The sequence below is a fragment of the Rattus norvegicus genome, chromosome Y (genome assembly GCF_036323735.1).
Source record: "Rattus norvegicus strain BN/NHsdMcwi chromosome Y, GRCr8, whole genome shotgun sequence".
In the NCBI taxonomy this organism is placed as follows: Eukaryota; Metazoa; Chordata; class Mammalia; order Rodentia; family Muridae; genus Rattus; species Rattus norvegicus.
The window spans coordinates 722,386-750,022 of NC_086040.1; the positions used below are offsets into that span (position 1 = coordinate 722,386).

A 27,637-nucleotide genomic window follows, 5' to 3' on the forward strand; every position below is an offset into this window, starting at 1 on the left:
TGTAAAATGTGTAACAGAGTGCTGAGTCCAACATGTACCAGACACCAGCTAAGAGAGAGAAGAGGAGGCCTAGCATCTCCTGTAAACCCAGTGAGGCCTATGAGCACCAGTGAGGCAAGTTCTCACTATGCACTGTAGGCTGGCCTCAGACTCACTGTGTGACTCATACTGGCCACAATCAGTATGAGTTTTAGGCGATTGTGGGGTCAATGTTAGGAAAGAAGCTGTGTTTCCTGTGCAGAGATTGGAATGTGACAGGTCCAGACGCTACTTACCTTACCTTGGGCTACATCTAGTTTACTGAAAGAACCATTCCTTGCCTCTCTGTGTACCCATACCTCCAGGAGTCTTCAGGGAGCCAGTGAATTAAAACTTGATAACTACTATTTGGCCTGAACAGAAGGGAAAACTAGGTTTGGATTCCAAGTGTGACACTGAAGCAATAGATGACCATGGACGTTAACCCAAGAGGTACTTAAACTTGGACACCAACTATGTACGCTGTGCAAGCTCTTCACTTTATAAAAAGAATATAAAACCATGTGATTTCACACTACTTATCAAGGGCCTGTTTGTTTGAATTGGAGGCAGGGTCTTGCTATGAATTCCAGGCTAGTCTTAGCCTTCCTCCCCTCCTCTGCCTCACAAGGGCGTGATAAACATTGGTGTGGATGCCAGTTCTATGGTGAAAGTGTAGTGAGGTGCTCAAAATCCATAACTAGCTTTTGTTATATGGTTATGCAGCACACATTTGCTTTTCTAAAATCATTCATTTGTCCCCTGTCACAATGGCAGGGGGTCAGCCTGTCTAAACAAAGGATATCAGATGTCACTTGACATTCAAAAGAAAAAATCATTCATTTGGGCTCAGCCATTGCAGTTGAAAAACCTGGAGAATAGCTCTTTGCGCCCGTTGGTTTGGTGTTTTATAGCTTGTTTGCTTTTTGACTTTGTGTGTTTTGCTTCTCTATGCAAGTCCATGATATACTTTGAGGACTGTTGTCACCTGCTGCCAGTGTTATAATCACAAACCTAAGTTCATTTACTCCTTGTCAGCTAGAAAGGGCAAACAGCCAGGGCAGTTGTTGGAGAAAGAAAAAGTTTTATTTAGAAGACTACTAAGAAGGCAGAGAGGCAGACAGTATCACAACAAAGACTGTGTTCTTTTAGAGTAGCAGGACTTTTTAAAAACCTTTAGTCAAGTGCTTAATTGCCTGGCTGTGCATGGTTGGGGCATATGTCTTAGGTGCCAGCATAAGCCAGCAGAGAGTGTTGGGTCCCCTGGAGCTGGAATTCCTACAGGCATTTGTATGCCAAACTCCTGTGTCAGAACACGAATCACTCTTAACCACGAAGCCATCTCTCAAGTCTCTTAACCCATTAGGTGGCTTTTGTCAGACTCACCAGTTGCAGCAAAGCCAGTGGAAAACTTCTAGACTGCACTCTGCCTTCCAAGGATCAGAGATCCATTGTGGAATGGTAGGGGTGGAAAAGACAGAATATGAGAGCCAGAGGATGTGGATGGCTACAGGTCAATGGTATTCCTTCTCATACAGCAGGGCAGCTGCACATATGAACTCACAGAGGTTCTGAAGTCATGCAGAAGACTATTGCAATAGTTACAAGTACACATGTGACATCTGAAGCCACACTAAATTCCAGTGTCTTTCTTATCCTTGTATTGTCATGAAGTACCCCATGAACAAGGTACCTCAAGAAGCTAAGATTGATTCACTGGGAGCTCACAGTACCAGAGGGCTGGCGTCCTTGACTATGATGGAGATAGGCTGGCAGGCAGGCACACAGAATTGTGCTCAGAGCATTTAGCAACCGTCCAGAGCCAAGTGCAGCTGGCCGTCTCTGACTATTGTCAGGGTCCAGCCTCAATTCTGAATGACAGTTCTCAACTGGAAGCAGGGGAAAAAGTATAAAAGACTACTTTGGAGTACAAACCGACAGGCAATTTTTCAATGCTTAAAGTTTCTTCAATTCTTCTTCTTTGTTGTCTTCATCATCTTCCTCCTCCTCCCTCCCTCCTCTTCCTCTTCTTCCTTTCATTCTTCTTCTCCTCCTCCATCTCTCTCTCTCCCTCTCTGTCTCTCTGTCTCTGTCTGTCTGTCTGTCTGTCTGTCTCTCTCATACACACACACACAAACACACACACACACACACACACACACACAAACACACACACCTGCAGCTTGAGGCTGCACACTCTGCACTTTCTTGTGTGCTCTTCTTTTCTCCTCTGTACTTTACTTTTCTCAAACTCACACAAACATACACAGATGTCTTAATTCCTCTTTCACTCTCACACACACTCGTCATACACACCTCACACATATCTCACACATATCACATGCACTTTCCTTTCACTCACACACACATTCTTCATACACACCTCACATTCTCTCTTCATTCACTCTTCACACTCTCTCTTCACTCACGCTTAGCTTCACATGCTCCTCTCGTTCTCTCTCGCCTCCTTCTTGCCCCACTATTTTAATGTTACTCCAAAAGCAGGTTTAAAGAAAAGACATTGCACAATCATTGCCAAATCAAATTCAAAAGAATAACCACATTGCACAAAGAATTAAGAATTACAGTTGTTACCCAAGGTTTCAAGCTTTCCCTAATTCTCAGGCCTGTGACCAAAATAATAACAATTGCAAACTTATCATTAGTTAAACTTTAACTTTCGACTTACTATACTTCAGAGCTCAGAGCTCTGAGCTCAGCCTGTTGCAATTTCCTGGGAAGCTCTAATGATAAATGACAGACAAAACTGCCAGGCAGTAGTCAGAAAGAATCAAGTTAACCCTTAACTCAATAGTTCTGCTAGCTTTCTGCTCCTTTATATTGCACACAAACACTCTCCTAAGAATTCCACTATTTTGACTTAGTTTTACTAGTATGTAATTTTACGTATTTTATACTTCCTTATCTAGGATCCACTGTTAAGTGTTATATAAAACGTTTTTCGTTACTTCAATAAATTTTTCCTTTCTTGGAGTCCCAATGTTGGTGCTAATTCATTTTCTAATAAATCCTTTAAAGTTTCTTTGCAAGTCAAGCATTAATCTGAACTATTATTGTGCAGTTACTACATTGATTCCAAGATGAGCACACACAGCATGCACCTGGGCCATTAGGACTGTGCTGTGCTGTGCCCTTATCTCTCAATATCCAATTGTTTAAGAATCATTGCATCAGGGAACATCTAGTTACACAAAATTCAGCAGAGCAGAAGGAGAAAGAAGTAGGAAGGTCAGATGTAATGGAATAATTATGCACACCAAGGCCAACTGCAAAACAGCCACGCACAAATGAAAGCTACACAGCTGTTGTGCAGGACTAAGTTTAGGAGAAATGGGAACAACTGGCTTTTTATAAAGAGCTGCTTCAGGTTACTGAGATGTCTCCATCCCAGCCTACTGCAGGCAGCCTCTTATTTCAGATGGTCAGGCCCCTGGAGTGATGTGTGTCCTGCTTCTCAGGGTCCCAGATGCCACCCTTTTTAAGTGGCGGTCATTGTCATGGTATGCTGTGAAAAAATGTCATACATAGAGAGCTGTTCAGAACAAACAAAACCTAACTGTCCAGCACCACCATATCATCTGCATGCAAACTCAGGCTGTCACCGGTCTAATCACCAGAGCATCCAAAGTCTCACTGTGGAAAGACTAGAGCTTCAGACAGTCCAAACCTCCTATCACCCATGTAAAAGTCCACACAAGTGAGTGTTAAGACTTGTTACTGTCCCCCCAACCCCACACATTTAGAAGAGCAGGGGAGTAGGATTAGGGTAGGGAGTGACCTGGTGAAGGGTAGTGATGGAAAGTGAATGAGTAAAAAGTAATCAAAAAAAAAAAAAAAAAAGCTCATACCCAGGTCTAGCTCTGCAGAGGACCCATCTGTAGAGTTTCTGGTTCCCACAGCTTTAGACTTCACAGTGCCTATAATGCCCAGTCCTCACAGCTTCTGACTATGTAAGACAGTGAATGAAACTCCACAGACTTGAAAGCAAATGACTGGCCAGAGACCACAGAGTCTGTCAATTCTAAATCCACCACTATTAACTGTCTCAGTTCACAACTTCCACCTCCCTCACAAGTGCAGTCCTTCATCTTCCAGTCTCACAGCTTGTCACTGTTGAGAGACCACAGCATTTAACTGCCCAAAGCCCATAGCTTCCAAGTATACAGAACCCCTCACTCTCTTACTATGCAAGATCAACAGCTTCTACCTTTATAGACAGTCTGTGTGACTTTAGGTCCCAGAGTATCTGACTGCCCACTGTCCACAGGATCTAGCTTCCAGGAATATGCATGGTCAACGGCCCAGCATGAGCAATGATTTCTGACAGTGTATTACCCACAGCCTTGGGCCAGCTAGAGTTAATATGTGCGTACAGTCTGCTGTCCAAGTTTTCAGAACCCCAAGGGTCTGACAGCCCACAGCCCAAATCTTATGACTGTCCGTAATCTGGACCTTCTGATAGCCACCAGCACAAAGTGACTAAATGATGTCCATTCCTCACATCGTCCGTATGTCAGGCATCATGTCACGGTCAGAGCCAACCTGGTGTGACTGCCCACAAGCCTACAGATTAGGACTTTGCAGGGGGAAAAGGCAATCATTGTCCAGATCTCTCGATGACTGACAACCCCAAATTTCTAAATCTACATTGTCCAGAACCTTCAGTAACTGACGTTCCCGAGGATCCTGAACAGTTGTGGGACATTCCATCCTGCAGGGAAGCAGAGTGAGAAGACAACTCTATTCCAGCTCGCAGGGAAGCTCCATAGGCAGAGATAAAGCCACTCAAAAGAGCTCAGCAAGCATCTGAAACTGACTAGATTCAGTAGGCCCCTCCCCCCAGTGCAAAGAAGCCAAGCCTCAAAGAAAACTCTTGAGACAAGACCAGTTGCCCAGAAGAAGCAAACACAAGTTGAGTCACCTGGAAGAGGTTTAGACCAGCAATCTCTTGAAAAGGACATTCTCTACCCTGCAGTCTGTGCTCCATGTTCCCAGCTTCGTGAACTGTCACCCACACTGGGGGGTTGGTTTGAATGGAAGCTGTCTTTGAGTCACTTCTGCTCCCGTAAGTAACCCCAATTAAACTCACTGGTCCACCAAGTCGGACTGTCCTAATATGTGCACTTTGGTCTGTCATGAACTCCCAACCTGGGGTGCTCAAACCTGTGTTCCCTGACCCCACGAGAAGTCTTGTCACACAACAGGAGCACAGGCAAGAGACAGCTCTTTGAAACTAGCAGTCCTCATGGAGTATCCACTATCGAAGCTCTCAGCTTCTGGATGACTCTTGTCCTCCAGAGTCCACGGAATCTGACAAAGAAGTGTTCACAGCAGTTGATTATCCAGTTCCCACAGCATTGATCAGAATCTCATAGAAGGAGACTGTGCTGGGCACACATTGTTCAACTGTTGAGAAGTCTCTACACCCTGCATGTAGTGCCTAGAGCATTCAATTCTATATGACTCAGGGCACCGAAGTGTCCAGAAGACATGATGCATGGATTTGCATGGTGCATACATCAGCAGGCGGTGACATTCTATACTTCAGGCTCTGTAGAACACAGAGCACCTCTATATTCAGATACAACAATATTTGACATCTACAGAATGAACTGGCTGGCTGTTTAGGCCCGCTCCTTTGGGCTGTAATCAATCCTCAGCATCCAGAGGTACATAGCCCATGTTATCCAATTAACCAGAGATGAAGGACACAAACTGATTCTAGGAGGGTCACAATAGCAGCCTGCCCAGAGCTAACATAGCCTAACATTAATCTGTCATTAAAACAACATCCTCACTTTCTCATGCCTACACCTGACTTCAGAGTCCAGCTGCTGTGTGTTCAGTGCATGTTCAAGAAGAATACCTTTCTAAAGTCCATAGCCCATGACCCACTCTCCAGATTGCATCCTATACTGATATAAAGAGTTACAGTATTAAACTGTGCAGGAGGAGGAAGTAAGTGGCCAAATAAGGAAATAGTCCCTTGGTGGCTTGCTTTGGGAATGTAACCTAGTTGATTTGTAGCAAGGCAGAGGGAATGGTGAGTAGGGTAAGCCTGGCCAGATTCCCTTCAGTATCTGTCTCCAAGAACTATGGCTTTAAACTGTCCAGGGCACATAGCTTCAAACTTCCCAGGTACTTACACTCTGTCTAGGACCCTCAGCACTCAACTGTCCCAACCCCACAGCATCTCTACTCAACATAGCCTACACGTTCCCCTTTCCAGAGTATAGAGTATCTGAAGGTCCAGAGCCTAGCCTCTGACATCCTAGATCCCACTACTTCTGGTTGTCCTAGGCTGACAGCATCTGGTGGTCCAGAGGAAACAGCGGCTTTCTTTCTGGAGCCCACCACGTCTAAATCAGTAAGACGGTCAGACAAGTAACAAGTTGTAACAAGTCTGAACAGTGCATTACTCACAGTGTTTCCTTTATTCTTACTTGAATTGAGCTGGCATTCAGACTCTCTGCCTGAAAGGACTTTGCCTCAGCATTTCCCAAACACCCGACAATACCTTCCTGCCCAAGAGCTGACAAACCTTTCTGTGCCTTCTTGGGCCAAGCAGACATATGTGGTAGGTCCTTCTTGGGCCAAGCAGACATATGTGGTAGGTCCTTCTTGGGCCAAGCAGACATATGTGGTAGGTCCATCTTGGACCTCCTTCTATCCTGTACCTGCCTCACCTGTGACATCATCCCAAATGTGTGTTTTTCTATCTCCCTCTCACTCTCTGTCTCTCTCCATCTCCCTGTCTCTCTCTGTCTCTGTCTCTCTCTTCCTGTTTTTCTTTGTATGTGTTTGTGTGTGTTTGTTTCTCTCTCTCTCAACCTCTCTCTCTCCCTGCTTTTCTTTGTGTGTTCCTCTCTCTCAGTCTGTCTCTGTCTGTCTTTCTCTGTCTGTCTCTCTATATCTATATCTATCTATCTATCTATCTATCTATCTATCTATCTATCTATCTATCTATCTATAGACCACTCTCTCTACCTCTTTTTCTTGTGTGTGTGTGTTAGCACATATGTGAATAATGTTGACGTTCTTCTATATACATATATGTCATTTGAGTGTAAAGAACAATGAGAGATATGCTCATCAACAGGTAGATATTTATTTGAGAGTGGCATCTGACACCAGCAGTGCTGTTCCTGAAGTGTTAGGAGACATTCAGAGGGTGCTTCTCAGTACATTCTGAGATGAGCTATAGCTGATGTCCATACCAAGAAGGCAGTTGGGCAGGAAAAGGAGAGGTGCTTCTAATGTCAGGACAGAGAGGGTTCCAGGCCAGAATAATCAAGGGTTTGGAAGAGAGGCTAGTACATATTTTGGCTATTTGCTGTGTGTGGATTTCCGTGGAATGCTGGATCTTTTCCCTTGGCCGCCTAGCCTTAGTCACTGCAACTTCAGGAATGTCAATGCAGGATAGAGTGTCTCAAACACTTGAGGTCCTTTGGTTGTTGTATTGGCTTCCCCAGCCCTTGTTTGTCCTCTTTGTTCTGAAGAATTGAAACAGTTTTGGTCCTTGAGGGACATTCTATGTCAGACCTGTCACTGACCCCAAGGACCACACAGGTCAACAAGACAGGGTCGGAGTAGGGCCATTCTACTCAGGTTTCAAGCTAGACTGTGGATGATGATAGGACCCCCAGTGCTCTTGCCCTGTGTGATGGGTTTGACACAAGCAATAGATAACTACATTTGACTTGGTAAACTTGGGGGAAATAGACAGGGCCCCTCTCCTAACCCTGACAAAGAAACATTATTGGAAAGCACCTGGAGAAGGCTGGAAGAACAAAAGTACTCAAGGACCTGGTTCTCTAAGCCATTATCATATTGTTTTGGGGTAGTCCCGTGAGGAGAATTATAAAGGCAGAGGCTATCCATGGAATAAATAGCAGGCAAAAAGAATCCATGTCCAAGTGCAGCCTGTACACATTACCTTAGGTCTCTGCTAGGAAAGTTAGAAGGCAGTCTCAGGTAGGGAGTCCTCTGATGCCCTTGATGGGAGAAAAGGGACTCTGGATGTTATGATCTGGATGGCTGGCAGCGTGTGCTTGGAGAAATGAGACAGGACTGGGACTGACATGCCATTCAGTGACACTACTCCCTCAGCAACTGGTAGTCATGAGGTGTTATCCACGTGAGGAAATAGGGGTAGAGAAGGGCTGTACTTGAGGATACAAAGTGGCAAGATGCCAAAACATGCCTTTGCCAGTGGATGGAGAGCCAAAGCCAAGGGCAGTGGCTTGGCAGAATGGACGGGGGTCCTTTCTGGAGCTGAGTGAGGAAGTCAGAGAGAAAGGTATTTCCTCCTCCTAATAGGTTACATGCACTCTCTTAGGAAGACAGCACACAGATCATCAATGCCTCCATCAAGAGCAACCAGGCAATAACAGGCTACCAGACAAGGCATTTGGGGCACTTTAACTCCTGCTTCAGAGTCCTGGAGGACACACTAATTGCTCCTGCCTCATGTGGGAAATCACAGAATGTTGGCCTTGACAGAATTCCCTGTGCCACCCTCCAGTGCAGTTCTCAATGTTGGGATGTGACCTCACTAGACACACTGACTCAGACACAGGATTCAAGAGTAAAGTCTGGGTTTCTGAGAGTAACCCAGAAAGCCCATCCCCGCAGTGTTAGGAAAGGTGCAGCTTCATTGTCAGCACGGTTATGGAACTCCCCAGCTTCCATCCCATCAGTGCCCTCAAACTGACTTTCTCCACAAGTATCAGCTTTTCCTGTTATTGTGTCCACAACACAGGAAAACTGCTAGGCCTCACGTGGGTGTCTGGTGCCCCTCCACCTTGACTTATATTGACACAGCAGCTGCAGAGCAGGGATTGATGAGTCTGAGGATCATGGGGGCTTCTCCAGATCTTCCCTTGCTGATTCTCAAGAAGATGTGGCCCCTTCCTACTTCAAGGTCTACTTCTTCAAGGTCTGCCCAAGACCTATCCGGCATGAATATACACAGAATATGAAATGCCAGCACACAATTGAGGAAGGCTGGCTGGGCATTACTCACAGTGTTTCCTTTACTCTTACTTGAATTGAGCTGGCATTCAGACTCTCTGCCTGAAAGGACTTTGCCTCAGCATTTCCCGAACACCCGACAAAACCTTCCTGCCCAAGAGCTGACAAACCTTTCTGTGCCTTCTTGGGCCAAGCAGACATATGTGGTAGGTCCTTCTTGGACCAAGCAGACATATGTGGTAGGTCCTTCTTGGGCCAAGCAGACATATGTGGTAGGTCCTTCTTGGGCCAAGCACACATATGTGGTAGGTCCTTCTTGGGCCAAGCACACATATGTGGTAGGTCCTTCTTGGGCAAAGCAGACATATGTGGTAGGTCCTTCTTGGGCCAAGCACACATATGTGGTAGGTCCTTCTTGGGCCAAGCACACATATGTGGTAGGTCCTTCTTGGGCAAAGCAGACATATGTGGTAGGTCCTTGAAGCAAACTGGGAGAGACATAGGCTTGGCTGTGGATGTTGAGAAATACCTGTCCTATTGCCTCACAGGAGGGACCTCTAGCAAATGGCTTTTCCCTGACCTGGAGGTCTGCATCTTCTGCCTCCCCACATTACTCTACTTACCGACATTGGCTCCTCTGGTAGGCCATCTACCGTCCACTGAACTAAGAGATGGTTTGTCTGGCACTCTGTGAAGTGTCTCTGCCTGTGCTAAGAGTCCCCCTACCATCCCTTGTACACACTGCTTATCTTCTGGACAATGTGGTCAAATCCAGATAGGTCAGCAGCTCTGTGAACTCTCATATACCAGGCAGCTCAGCCAGGATTGCATGTGTTCTCCCTCCAGCCTTCTCTGTCGGAGAGAGAAGTACTTCTGGAGATCCAGACAGATGTCTTCTGCAGTGACCTGAGGCAAATGTCTCTAGCTTCTGGATGGGGGTCCCTTACACTGGTAAGGAATTTCGAGGTCACAGAAACTTATTTTGGGAGTAGTGTGGCCAGCAATACTCCAGCATGACCAGCCTCTTACCTCCTGCTCAGTTGTGAGCACACATGCACTCCTGGAAAACTCAGGCTCCAAGTTTCCTACCAGTAGCTATATGAAACAGGGCCAGGGATAGTAAACAGCTACAGAGTGCTGGACCAGGACTCATCATGTCATCGGAGATGTGATAAAGAGAGTGTATGAGGTCTGGGTACAACACTCTCTCTCCTTCCTTCTGAAGAAGTACCAACATGGATGGCCTGTGTCTGTCTGTTTATGGACAGGCCTATTACCAGAGAGGCTGAGCCTGTGACTCCTTAACTATCATCACTCTCTTGTGGAAGGAAGGGTTGATGCCAAGGAGAAAGGTGAACCTGCTCAGCCTCCTGGCCCTGTTTACCTCCCCCACCTGTCAGAGCACGGCACAATTAAGAGGAAACTGTGTCTACCAGAGCCAACACAGAGGGGCCTGCTTGAAGGGAGGCAACACTACCCCGTCCCCCACAGGAGCTCAAAGAGTACTTTTCATTAACACTCCCCACTGCTGAGTTCAGACACCATTCCCTGGGAAGCAGTGGTCTTTCAACATGTACCTCAGCAAGTCTTCATCTTGCTCACTGAGCATAACTAAGATATTGGCCTGGTTCCTCATCTACCTTTTGTCATGGAGTCCTGCTGACTGTAAAACGGTGACCCTGCAACCAGAAGAAAGCAGTATCAGCCCCAACGCTGTCAGAGTCCCTGGAAGTATGTATGGCACTCCCTCTTCCTCAAGAACTCTCTTCTGTTGCCTGACAGGAACTCAGGACCACTTCGTCTAGACACTTTTTTTGCTTTCTCTATTTTTCTTTCTCTCTTTCTTTCTCTCTGTCTCTATTTCTCTATCTCTATCTCTCTCTCTGTCTCTCCGTTTGTCTGTCTCTCTGTCTGTCTCTGTCTGTCTCTCTGCCTCTGTCTCTCTGTCTCTCTCTGTCTTTCTCTTTCTCCTCAGTCTCTCTGACTCTCTGTCTGTCTGTCTCTCTCTGTCACTCTGCCTCTGTCTTTCTGTCTTTCTCTGTTTCTCCTCTGTCTATCTCTCTGTCTCTCTTTCTCTCTCTGTCTGCCGCTCTGTCCCTCTGTCTCTCCTCTCTGACTCTCTCTATCTCTCTATTTCTCTCTCTGTCTTTCCGTTTGTCTGTCTCTCTGTCTGTCTCTGTCTGTCTCTCTGCCTCTGTCTCTGTCTGTCTCTCTGCCTCTGTCTCTTTCTGTCTCTGTCTCTCTGTCTTTCTCTTTCTCTGTCTTTCTGTCTCTCTCTGTATCTCTCTCTTTCTCTCTCTGTCTCCCTCTGTCTCTCTCTCTCTATCTTTCTTTGACTCTCTATCTCTCTGTCTCTCTGTCTGTCTCTATTATCTCTCTGTGTGTCTCTCTAGGTCTCTGTCTCTCACGGACTCTCTCTGTCTCTCTCTTGCTTTCTCTATTTCTTTTTCTTGCTCTCTCTTTCTCTCTGTCTCTATCTCTCTATCTCTATTTCTCTCTCTGTCTCTCCGTTTGTCTGTCTCTCTGTCTGTCTCTGTCTGTCTCTCTGCCTCTGTCTCTCTGTCTCTCTCTGTCTTTCTCTTTCTCCTCAGTCTCTCTGACTCTCTGTCTGTCTCTCTCTGTCACTCTGCCTCTGTCTTTCTGTCTTTCTCTGTTTCTCCTCTGTCTATCTCTCTGTCTCTCTTTCTCTCTCTGTCTGCCTCTCTGTCCCTCTGTCTCTCCTCTCTGACTCTCTCTATCTCTCTATCTCTCTATTTCTCTCTCTGTCTCTCTGTCTGTATCTGTCTGTCTCTCTGCCTCTGTGTCTGTCTGTCTCTCTGACTATGTCTCTCTCTGTCTCTGTCTCTCATGGTCTCTGTCTCCCTGTCTTTCTCTTTCTCTGTCTTTCTGTCTCTCTCTGTATCTCTCTCTTTCTCTCTCTGTCTCCCTCTGTCTCTCTCTCTCTGTCTCTCTTTGACTCTCTATTTCTCTGTCTCTCTGTCTGTCTCTATTCACTCTCTCTGTGTCTCTCTCGTTCTCTGTCTCTCATGGATTCTCTCTGTCTCTATCTTGCTTTCTCTATTTCTCTTTCTCGCTCTCTCTTTCTCTGTCTCTATCTCTCTATCTCTCTATTTCTCTCTGTCTCTCCGTTTGTCTGTCTCTCTGTCTGTCTCTGTCTGTCTCTCTGTGTCTGTCTCTCTGTCTCTCTCTGTCTTTCTCTTTCTCTTTAATCTCTCTGACTCTCTGTCTGTCTGTCTCTCTCTGTCACTCTGCCTCTGTCTTTCTGTCTTTCTCTGTTTCTCCTCTGTCTATCTCTCTGTCTCTCTTTCTCTCTCTGTCTGCCTCTCTGTCCATCTGTCTCTCCTCTCTGACTCTCTCTATCTCTCTATCTCTCTATTTCTCTCTCTGTCTGTCCGTTTGTCTATCTCTCTGTCTGTCTGTCTCTCTGCCTCTGTCTCTGTCTGTCTCCCTGCCTCTGTCTCTCTGTCTCTGTCTCTCTGCCTCTGTCTCTCTGTCTCTCTCTGTCTTTCTCTTTCTCCTCAGTCTCTCTGACTCTCTGTCTGTCTCTCTCTGTCACTCTGCCTCTGTCTTTCTGTCTTTCTCTGTTTCTCCTCTGTCTATCTCTCTGTCTCTCTTTCTCTCTCTGTCTGCCTCTCTGTCCTTCTGTCTCTCCTCTCTGACTCTCTCTATCTCTCTATCTTTGTCTCTGTCTCCCTCTGACTCTCTCTCTGTCTCTCTCTCTTTCTCTGTCTCTCTCTCTCTGTGTCTCTCTCTCTCTGACTCTCAGTCTCTCTGTCTCTCTCCATGACTCTCTCTTTCTGTCTCCCTCTCTGTCTCTCTCTCCCTCTCTCTGTCTCTGTCTGTGTGTCCTGCGTGTGTATGTGTGTTTGGGACTCTGCTCCTGCTCTCTGCCCACAGCAGGCTCAAAAGAAAAAAAATCCAGCTTTCGCCCTGTCCCCTTTCATAATCTGTTTGTCACCCACCGCAATAATAGCATACTCATTGCTGGGATGGGAAACAGGCTACTTTGAGTCCTCCTTGTCCCCCACCCCAACCAGGGCTGGGCCTGAAACAGTGGTCAGGGGCTTGCAGATGCCAGGTGGAAACTCTGCCCACATGCCAGGTGGAACTAGGAGCGTGCACCGCAGAACCAAAGAACCAACCTCTCGGCTGCCCTCTACCTCAACTATGTGCATGCGTGTATGCATGCATGCGTGTGCCCACTCCTGTCCCTACCTAGCTCCACAGACTAGCCATTACCAAGACTGGCCTGTGTTCAGTTCCATCACTCTCTCCCTCACAGCACAACTTTCTTATTCCTTTTCTCTACCTACAAAACCTGTCAAAGTTCCGTATTATGACTTTCATTCTTATCCTGTCTGATAGGATTTTTGCTACTGCCTTTAAATTATGGTATGCTCTATTCAGATATTACTAGGCAATATAGCCCCCGATCTTGTTAGAAATCTGCTAATTATTAATATATTTAAGTTTATGAGACAGAATCTTCTGAAATCTCTAACAGTTTGCCCCAAAAGGTTTCAGAAGATATGAACACAGCTTCAAGAGTCTGCTTGGATTGTGATATGATAGCCACTGAGAAACACAGTGTACAAAACTGGATACCCTTAGAGTCAAATGATTTATCTAAATTAAGGTAAGTCAAAAATCTCATGTCACACCTATCCATTACACAGAGAAAAAGCTCTGTGTCTTCTGGGCTCCAAAGCCAGACTGAGTCTGCCCAAGTTGCCATGGAGACCTTAGGGAACTGTTGGGTAGTACACTCTGTCATGTTTTAAATAACATATGACTGCTAGATTATAAGCTATTCCCAGATTTCTGACTACATTGACAGCTAAGGTAGCTGTAGCTTAACAACTAGGACACAGACTCTAAACTCAGTTTCTAGCGACTAGTTCAGCCGTAAGCCTTCACAGATGGAATTGGTTGTTTCCTTATCTAAACCTGGATCCCGTTGATTAAATGTTTCATATCCCCCCCCTTTTTTTTGTTTTCAGTTTAAACATTTTTAAACCAGGGTTGATCACAACAGTCAACAGCACAACAGAGGGGGAGCATAGCTATTGCCAACCCGGTCAGCTGAGGCTCTAGGAAGAGCTTTAGCTTTGTGATACAAGGGACCCCTAGACCCCCAAGGCTGCAGGCTGTCTTCCCTCTCCCCCTGGCCTCCCCCCACCAGCGAGGTGGCATCTATGAGGCCCTGCAGATGGCACTCTCCCTCTTCCAGTCTCTGTGGCTCACAACCAGGCTAAGGGGCAGAGGTAGCTGGGGAGACAAGGGGGTACACGAGGGTTAAAGGGAACAGTATGGTGAAAACTCCAATTCTGGTTCCCACAGCCAACGTGGATAGCAGGTATGTCTTTGCCACAGCCCAACTCTAAGTGATTGTACAAAAAGAGGACTGCTCACTTCAGAGGGAAAAGAAATAAAAGGCAGGCAGGAAATCTTGGATTTCTGGGATGCCCTGATGAAGCTGGCAACTGTGAGTTTTATTCATTGCCCAGGACATGAGAAGGGAGCAGTGGCTATGCAAGAGCATATCCTGGTTATGGGCTGGCAAGAACCACCCACTGCAAAATGGAATTGGACTAATAGATGACCTCACTTACAATATACACCTAAAGAAAAGGCCCAAACGGAATTGGACTAATAGATGACCTCACTTACAATATACACCTAAAGAAAAGGCCCAAACAGCTAGCCACCCACCAGCTACTACTTAGAGGACAAAGAACAATGGTGCACTCAAGAGGGTAAAAACTATACTGCCCAGAAAACAAGCTGAGGACTTACCTGACCAAATGCACAGATGGACTCCTTTAGGGGATAAGAAGCTCATCCAAGCAGTCAAGGTATACGTAATGGACCTTAAGGTTTTAGCCAGAGAAACAGTAGAACAGTGTAAGTTAAGTCAGCAAGTAAATGCTTATGTAACCAAAGAACAAACAGGGCAAGAGACATAGGGGAGAGCAGCCTAGGGGTACATTGGGAAGTCAGTTTCACAGAAGTTAAGTGAGGTTACAAATACCTCCTAGTGTTTATAGATACTTTCTCTCGATGGGTTGAGGCTTTCCCCCACCAAGCGGTAAACAGCTACTGTGGTAGAATATATTAGAAGAAATCTTCAGAGTGCCCAAGGTAGTTGGATCAGACAAAGGTCTTGTTTTTGTTCCTAAGGTAAGTTATGGATTGGCAAAGACATTGGGGACTAATTAGAAGCTCCATTGTGCATACGGTCCCCAGAGCTCAGGGCAGGTAGAGAAAATGAACATAACCCTAAAAATAGACCTTAACTAAATTGTCCTTGGAGACTAGTGCTGAGTGGGTGGTGCTCCTTCCCCTGGCGGTCTTCCGATCCCGGAACAGCCCCTACCATTTTAACCTGATCCGTTTTGAGGCCCTGTTTGGTTCTGCCAACTCCCATGGTGTACAGTGGACCCTCCTTGGAGGTATTCCAACTCACTGATAGAAACCTTTTCTTGAGACTCCAAGCCTTTCATTCAATACAACATAAGATTTGGCCCAAACTGCCTTTATAGGCTTGAGGAATGCCAGAGACCCCTCTCTGTTTGCAGACTGGTGACTCGGTCTGAGTCCAGAGGCATCAGGCCCAGTTGCTGGAACCACGGCAGAAGGGACCCTTCCTGGTGCTGTCAATCACTTCCAGAGTCCTCGAGGTGGACGGTATTGAGGCCTGGTTGCAGGTGTCCCATGTGAAACCTGTAGACACCCTGCTCCCCGGAAGTCTCCACTGTCCCCATGTGCCACTTTTTCAAACCTGGACTGTGGTTTTCACTGGAACTGGAGATGAGGTCACCTCTTTGACCCCCAACACCTGGTGGCCCAACCTCACTTCAGACCTGTGCCAGCTGACAGCAGGACTTTATATGTGAGACATCCCCATCTGTGACGGGAGTGCTAGCAGAAGCAACTGCCCTTATGGGAGGAAGAGGGCTCTGGTCTGGGATGTGGGGGATGATAGGATGTGCATTCCCTGCATAGAGGTATCACCTCTGGGAGACCCCCATTTACTTTTTTTTTCTTTTCTTTTTTTCGGAGCTGGGGACCAAACCCAGGGCCTTGGTTTGCTAGGCAAACACTCTACCACTGAGCTAAATCCCCAACCCCCGCCCCCCATTTACTTTTACACTGGAGCTGGAAGAAGCTGGGCAGAAGTCCACTGATGCAGGGGTCCAGACCAGTTTTATTGTGCTGCCTCGAGATTCAAGACTACAGAGACACCTATAGGAACCCCTTCTCCTCTTGGAACTTGATCACAGTTAAAAGAAAAAATTACATGACGAGGAGCCCTACCCGGGGCAAGGGAGTTGGGGCCGGCACTGAAGGGTATTGGGATTCCACAGCTACAAATGCCACCTGTAACCCAATAACAATCAGATTCACTCAGAAAAGCAAAGAAGCGATAGCAAGGCTAAAGGGAAAAACTTGGGGACTAGGGCTGTACAAATTGGATTATGATTATGGTCAAGGTGAGAGTAGGAATAGCCAAAGAGAAGAGAGCGAGAGAGAACAGAGTCAGGGCTACTCTAACTGCTCCTCTTGGCCAACCACCCTCAAGTACCTTGTTAGGACCCCTAATTGTTCTGCTATTGTTGATCTTTGGACCCTGCTTACTGAACAGGTTTAGACCCTTCATAAAAGATAGTATAGGTGCTGCTGATGACCCTGTGCAAACAGTATGAGATCCTGAGGACCTCAAGGATATGAATTAGTCTCCAGAGGCCCCTGAGGGAACCTCCAAGATTGGAGCTTGCACAAGAAAAAGGGGGAAAACGAAGGACCCTAGAGACTTTTGCCAGCTTTAAACCCATTCACCTCAGGGCATTGGTAGGCCAGGGACACCCACAGGGACATTGTTGTGTAGAAAATTCTCAAAGTGTACTGACTGATGCTTACTAGCCAATAGATTGTAGGTTAATTTGCTCAGCCAGTAAATTTGAGTTGTAACCTCGCTGAGGTAACCTGTACATCTAAGAAGTATAAAAACTGCTTGTAATAGCCAATCATTGTCGCCTTGAGGGTTTAGTGGAAGGTCGATCCTGACTGCCGCAAAAGTAAACCTCTTGCTTTTGCATTGATCTGCATCTCGGTGTCTCACTGAGGGAGGGTGTCTTGTGGTAAGTACCACTGACCAAGGGTACACTTGGCCAACCTTTGACTAGACTTTCAGCTTTCTTGGGTCCTCATGATGCCCTAGTTTCAGTTGAGATAGTTCTACAGTGAAAGACCCCCGGAGAGGATCGTTCCCTCAGGAGGAGTCCCAAGCACCCAATGACCAAGCCGAGTCCACTCGGATGCAATCATCAAGAGGGTTTATTGGAAAACACAGGTACCTGCAGGCACACGGTGTTCGGAGGTTCGGTGATCGGAGGACTTGCGAGCCCAGCAGCTCCAGCATGGGACTTTTATAGGGATTGGGGAAGCAGAAGCGGGCGTACAGAAGCAGATGCATAGTTACAGGGATTGGTGGATTCAAACGAGGCACATAGACATGTTCACATATGATTGGCTATCACATGATGAGGTAATAAGGTATAGCTACACACATTGGCAGGTTTGGGGCATCCTGGATGTCGGGAGCTGGGGGCTTAACTCTTCCTGCCAGGTGGCCTGTGAGTCAGATCCGGTACTCCTGGTCTGTTCTGCATTCCTTTCCTTTTATGGTCTGTTAGTTCTAGCGGCAGGGCGGGGGCTGCCTGGACTTGCTTTTCACAGTGTTTAGTCCTGAGGTTGTGAATTTTGAAACATACTCTTTTAACTTCATATTTTTAAACCTTAAATCTGTATAATTTTCCTTTCAACAGGAGAACAAGTCCTTCCTTGTCCCCACACAGGCTGAGATGCTAAGTCAAAAAACTCCCTGGCATAAGAGGCAGAATGGCTACCTACAACACCAATTGGCATACCATGAAAGTGTGCTCAGACTTATCAACAGGTGAGATTCAGTAGCTAAAATATTTCTTCAACATGGTAAGACACCTGGCTTGCTTTACACAGAACAAAGGGATATTATATGGCTTTATTATTTCTGTACAGACCATTCAGGATGGTAAGCTGGCGGTACTCAAAGAAATATTACAAAAGGGGACCTGGGATAAAATAAGTGACTGGTGCCCCTTCCATTTCCAGGACTCCTAGATAGTAACTGATAATTTCGAGATCCCAAAATTAACAAATGCCTAACATAGGGTCAAAGATTTGACCTGATATGCAACTCCAGCAGGGAAATGTAATGCCCAAATTAACCTGTAAGCCCTATCTGCCAAAGGACCAAGTAACTTCCTGGAATGCTGAAAATTGTAGTTCCTGGGGAAATAACTGTGAAAGTACAGCCTCCTATAGGCTTGTAAGCCCTTGCAATGCATAGCTCCAAGCTATCCTTACTGAGAAATTCCAGAGAATGGTCCTGACTAAGGTCTACTTCTTGATCTCTAATATTAAATAAAGTTTGCTTTAAATTTGGCTCAAAAACGGTAGAGGTGATTTTTCTGCTGAATCTCAGGATTAACAGTTTTCCCTTTCTATGTAAGGACCTGAAGTGAAAGTGTTGTGTTGTTGCTGCTGTGGTTGTAGTGAAGGATTAAAAATTACTAATAAGAGGCCTAGCTACCCAAAAAGAAGAAATAGAGGCCTAGCTACCCAAAAAGAAGAAGTAGGGTCTGTGAGAACATGAACTTTTCACCCCTCCCTTGCTGTACAATGGTTCCCGGAACATTCTTGCATGAAAAGTTTCCTGGAACAGCCACAATGACCCATAGCCTCCGGCCACAATGGTCCAATGGCCCTGTAAAATGTCACTACCCCTAATCACAATGTCACAAAGTCCTGGGTGTGTTGCCTAGTGTTACACATGACTAGTATATGACCTAACTGTATGGGCAGTTTATGGTTTTGGAATTCCCCTCCTCCCTCCCTCTTGATCCCCCTGGTTTGTGGTTTTTTCCTTTATAAGCTCTGTGAAAATTCAGGTCGGGGTCGAACTCCTCTACTCCCTGTGTGGCGTATGAGTCTCGACCCCAGCATGCTGGCCTGAGCTCTCGTTTCATCTCGCTTACAATAAATCTTCCTCGTGTGATTACAGCAGGTCGGTGTCTGTGTCCTACTGGGTGCGCGTCTTTCCCGAGACTTGAGTGGGGGGCTCCCTTCGGGGGTCTTTCATTTGGGGGCTCGTCCGGGATCAGCGCGACCACCCAGGGGTCCTAGACCCACTTGGAGGTAAGATTCTCTGTTTTATCTCAGCGCTGTGTCTGGGTCTGTGTCTATGTTCTGTCTGGGAATCTGGTGCGATCGCTGTTTCGGTTTTGTGGACGCTCAGTGAGACCGCGCTCCAGGAAGGAGAGCGGGGTGGATAGGGATAGACGTGTCCAGGTACCCACCGTCCGTTCGCCCTGGGAGACGTCCCAGGAGGACACAAGGGGGGACCAGGGACGCCTGGTGAACCCCATCTGATAGGTCCAGAGGAGACGTTACTCCTTGACGACCGGTTTGTTAGGCAAGGTCTGCGACCTGCCGATCAGTTTCAGTGCCTCTGGTCGACGTCGGTTTTGTTTTCTTTTTTCTCTTTTGTTTGTGCTCGTGTGTGTGTGGTGTGTGTTGTCGAGCTCGACATGGGACAGAAAGTAACGACTCCTTTGACTTTGACTCTGGATCACTGGACTGAAGTAAGGACTAGAGCTCACAATTTTTCAGTAGACGTTAAGAAGGGACCCTGGCAGACTTTTTGTTCATCCGAATGGCCGGACTTTAAGGTAGGATGGCCACCAGAGGGAGCCTTTAACCTGTCTCTTGTTTTCGCTGTTAAGCGCATTATCTTTCAGGAAATAGGAGGACATCCCGACCAGATCCCCTATATCATCGTCTGGCAGGACCTGGTCCAGAATCCCCCACCTTGGGTTAAGCCCTGGACCATGGGGTCCGGAGTGACGGTGGCGGTTGCGGCAGCTAAACCTAAGCAGACCCAACCGTCGGCAGACCCTTCGGCACCTCCGAAGATCTACCCCGAGATCGAGGACCCTTTGTGGACAGAGCCACAGCCTCCCCCTTATCCTCTGCCGCGACCATCTGCACCCCCGGTCCCGGCACCTGTCGAGAAGGACGGGGTGGGGGGGCCTGCGGCGGGGACACGGAGTGGGAGAGGCCGCAGCCCAGAAGGAGATTTCACTGTTGCCCTGCCCCTCCGTGCCTATGTTGGTGGCCCCCCGCCAGGCCCCGATGAACTTGTCCCTTTGCAGTACTGGCCTTTCTCTTCAGCTGATCTATACAACTGGAAAACTAATCACCCTTCTTTTTCAGAAAATCCCTCGGGCTTGACTGGGCTTCTTGAGTCCCTTATGTTTTCCCATCAGCCCACTTGGGATGATTGCCAGCAACTCCTGCAGGCCCTCTTCACCACAGAGGAGAAGGAGAGGATCCTCTTGGAAGCCAGAAAGAATGTCCCCGGACCAGATGGGACCCCCACTAATCTCCCCAATCTTATAGATGAAACCTTCCCCTTGACCCGCCCAGCCTGGGACTTCAACACTGCGGAAGGTAGGGAGCGTCTCACAGTATACCGCCGGACTCTAGTGGCGGGGCTCAAAGGGGCCGCTCGGCGACCCACTAATTTGGCTAAGGTAAGAGAAGTTCTTCAGGGACCAGCAGAGCCGCCCTCTGTTTTCTTAGAGCGACTGATGGAGGCCTATAGGAGATATACACCGTTTGACCCCTCCTCGGAGGGACAGCAAGCGGCTGTAGCCATGGCTTTCATTGGGCAGTCTGCCTCAGACATTAAAAGAAAGCTGCAGAGGTTAGAGGGGCTCCAGGACTACACTTTGCGAGATCTAGTAAAAGAAGCAGAGAAGGTGTATCATAAGAGGGAAACAGAGGAAGAGAAACAAGAGAGAGAAAAGAAAGAGGCAGAAGAGAGAGAGAACCGGCGTGATCGCCGGCAGGAGAGGAACTTAACTAAGATTTTGGCCGCAGTAGTAGGTGACAAAAGGATAGAGAAGGGACAGTCAGGGTACCTGGGCAACGGAGCAAGAAGACCTCCGGGAGGAAAAAGACTGCAGCTCGAAAATGATCAATGTGCATACTGCAAAGAAAAAGGACATTGGGCCAGAAACTGTCCTAAAAAGAAACAAAGAGGACCCAACGTACTGGCCTTTGAAGAGAACTAGGGAAGTCAGGGCTCGACTCCCCTCCCCGAGCCTAGGGTAACTCTTTCTGTGGAGGGGACTCCTGTTGATTTCTTGGTAGACACAGGAGCAGAACATTCAGTTTTGACCAAGCCACTGGGACAATTGGGGCAAAAGAAGACTATGGTAATGGGAGCCACTGGTAGTAAACTTTACCCCTGGACCACTAAACGAGTTTTAGACATAGGGAAAAGCCAAGTGACTCATTCTTTTCTTGTGATTCCTGAATGCCCCACGCCCCTACTGGGAAGAGACTTATTAACCAAACTTAAGGCTCAAGTACAGTTCACCTCAAAAGGGCCGAAAGTAACCTGGGAAGAGGCCCCTGTTGCATGTTTGGTTTTAAGTTTAGAAGAAGAATACCGCCTCCATGAGCAGAATCCCAAACAGTTACTCGCCCCCGAGTGGCTGTCTGCTTTTTCCGAAGACTGGGCGGAGCAGACAGGGATGGGGTTAGCCAAGCAAGTACCGCCAGTAGTAGTAGAATTAAAAGCCGATGCCTCTCCAGTCTCAGTCAAACAATACCCTATGAGTAGGGAAGCTAAAGAAGGCATCCGGCCACATATTCAGAGACTGTTACAACTAGGGATTCTAGTGCCTTGCCAATCCCCTTGGAACACTCCTCTCCTGCCTGTGCGCAAGCCTGGGACTAATGATTATCGACCAGTACAAGATTTAAGAGAAGTTAACAAAAGGGTGCAGGACATCCATCCTACGGTTCCAAATCCTTACAATTTACTAAGTTCCCTACCACCAGAGCGGACTTGGTATACTGTCTTAGACTTAAAGGATGCCTTTTTCTGCCTTCGGTTGCATCCCAACAGCCAGCCACTATTTGCTTTTGAGTGGAGAGATCCAGAAGGAGGACACACTGGCCAGCTGACCTGGACACGGCTGCCCCAAGGGTTCAAAAATTCCCCTACTCTCTTTGATGAGGCGCTCCATCGAGACCTTGCGCCTTTAGGGCACAAAATCCCCAGATTTCTCTCTTGCAGTACGTAGACGACCTACTGCTTGCTGCTTCAACCCAGGAACTGTGTCGTGAGGGGACCAAAAGGCTCCTAAATGAATTGGGTGAGTTGGGGTACCGGGTGTCTGCTAAAAAAGCTCAGCTGTGTCGCACCGAGGTGACCTACCTAGGATACACTCTCCGAGAAGGAAAGCGGTGGCTCACCGAAGCTCGAAAGAAAACTGTGATGCAGATCCCGACCCCCACCACTCCGCGACAAGTACGTGAGTTTCTGGGGACGGCGGGCTTTTGTAGACTCTGGATACCGGGGTTCGCAACACTGGCAGCCCCTTTGTACCCTCTTACAAAAGAAAAGGTCCCATTCACCTGGACCGAGGAGCACCAAAGAGCCTTTGAGGACATAAAAGCTGCACTACTGGCAGCCCCTGCTTTAGCCTTGCCAGATTTGACTAAGCCTTTCACCTTATATGTTGATGAACGGGCTGGAGTAGCCCGCGGGGTCTTTCATTCCTCTCAATGCCCTTGGGGGGAAAACAGAAAATTAACTCTAACAGCAGTCTCAGGAAGTGGACTTTGTTTAGGCCAGGTACCTCATGATAAACAGCACCTTTGTAATCAAACACAAACCGTCCAGCCTATGGAAGGTAATCAGTATCTAGTACCCCCCCTAGACACAGTATGGGCCTGCAACACTGGTCTCACTCCTTGTGTATCAACTTCTGTTTTCAACACTTCCAAAGATTACTGTATTTTGGTTCAACTCGTTCCTAGACTCCTATATCATGATGATAGCTCTTTTGTAGATGAGTTTGATCACCGAGGTCGCTGGAAGAGAGAGCCTATCACCTTGACCTTTGCAGTACTCATGGGACTGGGGATAGCGGCTGGAGTTGGTACGGGTGCCGCTGCATTAATTCAGACCCCCCAGTATTATGAGGAATTACGAGCAGCTATGGATACTGACCTTAGATCCATAGAACAATCTATAACTAAACTAGAAGAATCTTTAACCTCCCTGTCTGAAGTGGTACTACAGAATAGAAGGGGACTAGATTTATTATTCCTCAAGGAAGGAGGACTCTGTGCTGCTCTAAAAGAAGAATGTTGTTTTTATGTTGATCATTCTGGAGTGATCAAGGATTCGATGGCTAAACTTAGAGAGCGCTTAGATATACGAAAAAAAGAAAGAGAAGACAGACAGGGATGGTTTGAAAGTTGGTTTAATAAGTCCCCATGGTTGACCACTCTCCTCTCTACTTTAGTTGGGCCCATTATAATTCTCATGCTTCTACTTACTTTCGGGCCATGTATACTCAATAGGCTGGTGACATTTATAAAAGAAAGAGTGAGTGCTGTTCAGGTACTGGTCCTGCGACAACAGTACCAAGAGTTACAATGGGATGAACAATGGCTCTAAGATTAGAGCCGATGAAAAAGAAGAAGTGGGGAATGAAGGATTAAAATTAATAATAAGAGGCCTAGCTACCCAAAAAGAAGAAATAGAGGCCTAGCTACCCAAAAAGAAAAAGTAGGGTCTGTGAGAACATGAACTTTTCACCCCTCCCTTGCTGTACAATGGTTCCCGGAACATTCTTGCATGAAAAGTTTCCTGGAACAGCCACAATGACCCATAGCCTCCGGCCACAATGGTCCAATGGCCCTGTAAAATGTCACTACCCCTAATCACAATGTCACAAAGTCCTGGGTGTGTTGCCTAGTGTTACACATGACTAGTATATGACCTAACTGTATGGGCAGTTTATGGTTTTGGAATTCCCCTCCTCCCTCCCTCTTGATCCCCCTGGTTTGTGGTTTTTTCCTTTATAAGCTCTGTGAAAATTCAGGTCGGGGTCGAACTCCTCTACTCCCTGTGTGGCGTATGAGTCTCGACCCCAGCATGCTGGCCTGAGCTCTCGTTTCATCTCGCTTACAATAAATCTTCCTCGTGTGATTACAGCAGGTCGGTGTCTGTGTCCTACTGGGTGCGCGTCTTTCCCGAGACTTGAGTGGGGGGCTCCCTTCGGGGGTCTTTTAGTAGTTGTTGAGCTGTTGTGTCATGTCCCAGGTTGCTTTCTAGAGGGTGAGTTGGGGGTCACAGATTGTCAGGTCTGGCTAGCCTTCTCAAGACAAGGTTAAAGGAGCTAAAATAAAGCAGAAGCAGACAAGGGAGATTTACTCCTACTGGGAAATAGGATAATGCAATCCAGAAAACACCTCCAGCTGAAAGGGCCCATGATTTGCTGATGAACCATACCGCAAACTCAAGTAGTATATAAAGGCAAAGAATGGTTTATTGTACAGAAGTCCAGCATGCTGGCGTCTCCAATTACCAAACTAGAGAGACAACCCCCACCTCACCCCCAAGTGAGCTCAGAGGATTGATTTATAGCACTTTAGGGGAATCCCCTAGTAGGTGGGCTTTGTCTTCCTCTAAGGTCATTCCATTCTGGGGTGTGGGAGATAGCTGGAAACTGTTGCTGACCCATTGTCCTTGCTTCAGGCCAGGGAATGGGGCAGTTTCTGACTAGCTGCCTGAAGCCTGGATTTTTAGGCTTAATTTCCTGAACTGCCAATTTGAAGGCTGTCATGGAGTCAGCCTGTCTCATCAAAGTTTATCTTACAAGTTTTGACCTAAGATAAAAGTTCATATAGAGGACCAAGGTGATGCACATTTGAAGCAGTCCTGATCAAGTTTCACCCCTCACATCTTGTAAGGTGGTTAGACAAGATGCTAGATTCATTTTAAATCTCTGTCGGAAAGACTTGGTCCCTCTGTAGTTGGTACTATTTCCTTCTCCCAGCATGAGATTCTGCCATCATTAGGGCCCATTCTTTTAAGTCTGATAACCAGATTGAGAGATATGAGTGTATCTTTAGAATCTTTGTTTCTGCCACACCCATTACAGAGGAGGGGTGATGTTCTCCAAAAAAGCCATATGTTTTACACATGACCCAGGAGCAGAGTATGGACAGGTATAAGATCTAGGTTTTGGAGTTAGTAGCACTGAAACATTTAGTGGATTTCTAGTTAGAAGGACAGACTCAAAAGAACACAGAGCCCATGTTTAAAAGGATCGATCAGTCAAATAACAGCCTAAGATGCTTGAATGATGGGTCTCAGCATGAATCACAGAATGTAGAGGTGGGGACAGATTTGGCTTCATTTGGTGATCTTTAACAGCCTCAGTTGTTCCCCTAAGCTGCCTGCAGGAATGTGAAACTGCTTTGAGATCCAAAAGCAAACCAACAACCCACTAAACTGTTTTCAAAGCACACAAGATCCCTTTAAACCAAATAGTTTGAAAACAGACCCACAATCTTGCTACCTGTCTAACTGCTACAACCGATATAAACCCTTTAACTTCTTTTATCCATACAAAACCCAAACATTTTAACTCTTCTTACAACCTTTCTAATTTTACCTCCCCTTCCCCATTTTAAAAATTAAAAACCTTTTCAGTTTTTGAAGCCTTGATGTCTTTATTGTTTTCCTTTCTCTTAACGCTATGAAACACAGCACTTTAATACTACTTGAAAGAACAAGCCTCTGTTTTTCTCTTTTTATCATTAGAGGATGATGGAAGAATGAACAGCAATTTGTAGTCAGGAATAACAAAAGCATGGTAGTTGTTTTTGCTTTTTCACTGAAACCTATTTGTGAGTTCACCCCTCACAGTGGGAAACCTGTTGGTCTGGGGAAAGGCAAAGACTGACTTTTACATGTCCAATTATCTTGAGGCATGGACAATTTCCCATCTCCATGATGCAGTGGGGGAAATAAGGTGAGAGCAATCTCTTTACTGTCTTTTTACAACTTGATGTAGAAGATTGACAAAGTCTATAAAAGCCTTCCTACAGTTTTGTCTTTAAGAAAAGGAATTGCATTTACCTGTTTACTTACTTATGTAAATATCCTCCTTTAAGGAGGATATAAATAACTGAATGAAAGAAGTACAGGAAAACACAGGCAAACAGGTGAGGGATTGCATAAAGCAGTCCAAGACCTAAAAGAGGAAATAGGAACAACAAAGAAAACACAAATGGAGGCCAACCAGGTAATGGAAAACCTAGGAAAGAGGTCAGGAATTACAGATGTAAGCATCACCAATATCTCAGGCTCTAAGATCAAGACTTGATAACTGCGACTACATGAAAATGGGAAGCTTCTGTAAGGCAAAGAACATACTCAATAAGACAAATCGACATCCTACATGGGGAAAAAAATCTTCATTAAAACCACATCTCACAGAGGGCTGATAACCAAAATATATAAAGAACTCAAGAAGCTAACCCACAAAAAACCAAACAACCCAATCAAACACTGGGGTATAGAACTAAACAGAGAACTCACAACAGAGGAATCTCTGAGGCTGAGAAGCACCTAAAGAAATGTTCAAACTCCTTAGTGATCAGAGAAATGCAAACCCTGAGACCCTGAGATTCCACCTTACATCAGTCAGATGGCTAAGATGAAACTCAGGGGACAGCAGATGCTGGTGAGGATGTGGAGAAAGAGGAACACTCCTCCACTGCTGGTGAGACTGCAAACTGGTACAACCATTCTGGAAATCAGTTTGGAGGTTCCTCCGAAAATTGGACATTGAACTACCTGAGTACCCAGAAATACCACTGTTGAAAATATACTCAAAAGGTGCCCCACCATGACACAAGGACAGATGATCCACTATGTTCATAGTGGCCTTATTTGTGATAGGCAGAATCTCCAAACAACCCAGATGTCTCGTGATAGAGAAACAGACAGAGAAAAATGTGGTTCATTTACACAATGGAATGCTACTGAGCTATTATGGACGAGGGTATCATGAGTTTGCAGGCAATTGATTGGAACTAGAAAATGTCATCCTGAGTGCATTAACTTAGACCCAAAAGGGCATGCACTGTATGTTTTCACTAATAAGTGGACACTAGTCAAAAAAAAAAAAAAAAAGCACTGAGTTCCCAAGATACATTCCACAAAACTGAAAACTTGCAACAGGCTGAAGGGCCCAACTGAGGAGATCTCAGTCCAACTTGGTGGGGAGAAGAAAGCAACCACAAAGGGGGAGGGACAAGGGACAGGGAAGGGAAAGGGGATGAGGGTAGGGGGAACAGGATCTGGCATTGTGTGGGGGATAAGAACTGAAGCCCTGAGGGCCAGCAGAATGAATGACTCACAAGATTAAAAGGGGGCAAGGAGAGGGGAGGGGTAGATGAAAGGCCATACAGTGGGGAGAGGGAACTTTTAGAACCTACCTCCATCAGAAAGACGGGTCAGCAAGTGAGGGTTGGGGTTGCCATCCCACAGCCAAAGTTCTGACCCATAATACTTCCTGTCTGAAAGAAATGCAGGGATAGAAATGGAGAAGATCCAGGGAAAGGCCCAAAGAGGGATCCAGATCAGGAGGAGGCCCAGAGACCTGACACCATTACTCAGGCTATGGCGTTCACAAAAAGAGAC

General features: G+C 46.5%; 1 pseudogene; it reads left to right on the top strand.

The window, feature by feature from the left end:
* The first annotated feature begins 18,639 nt into the window (after positions 1-18,639).
* On the top strand, positions 18,640-24,135 carry LOC108353315 (uncharacterized; annotated as a pseudogene).
* The last annotated feature ends 3,502 nt before the right edge of the window (positions 24,136-27,637 follow it).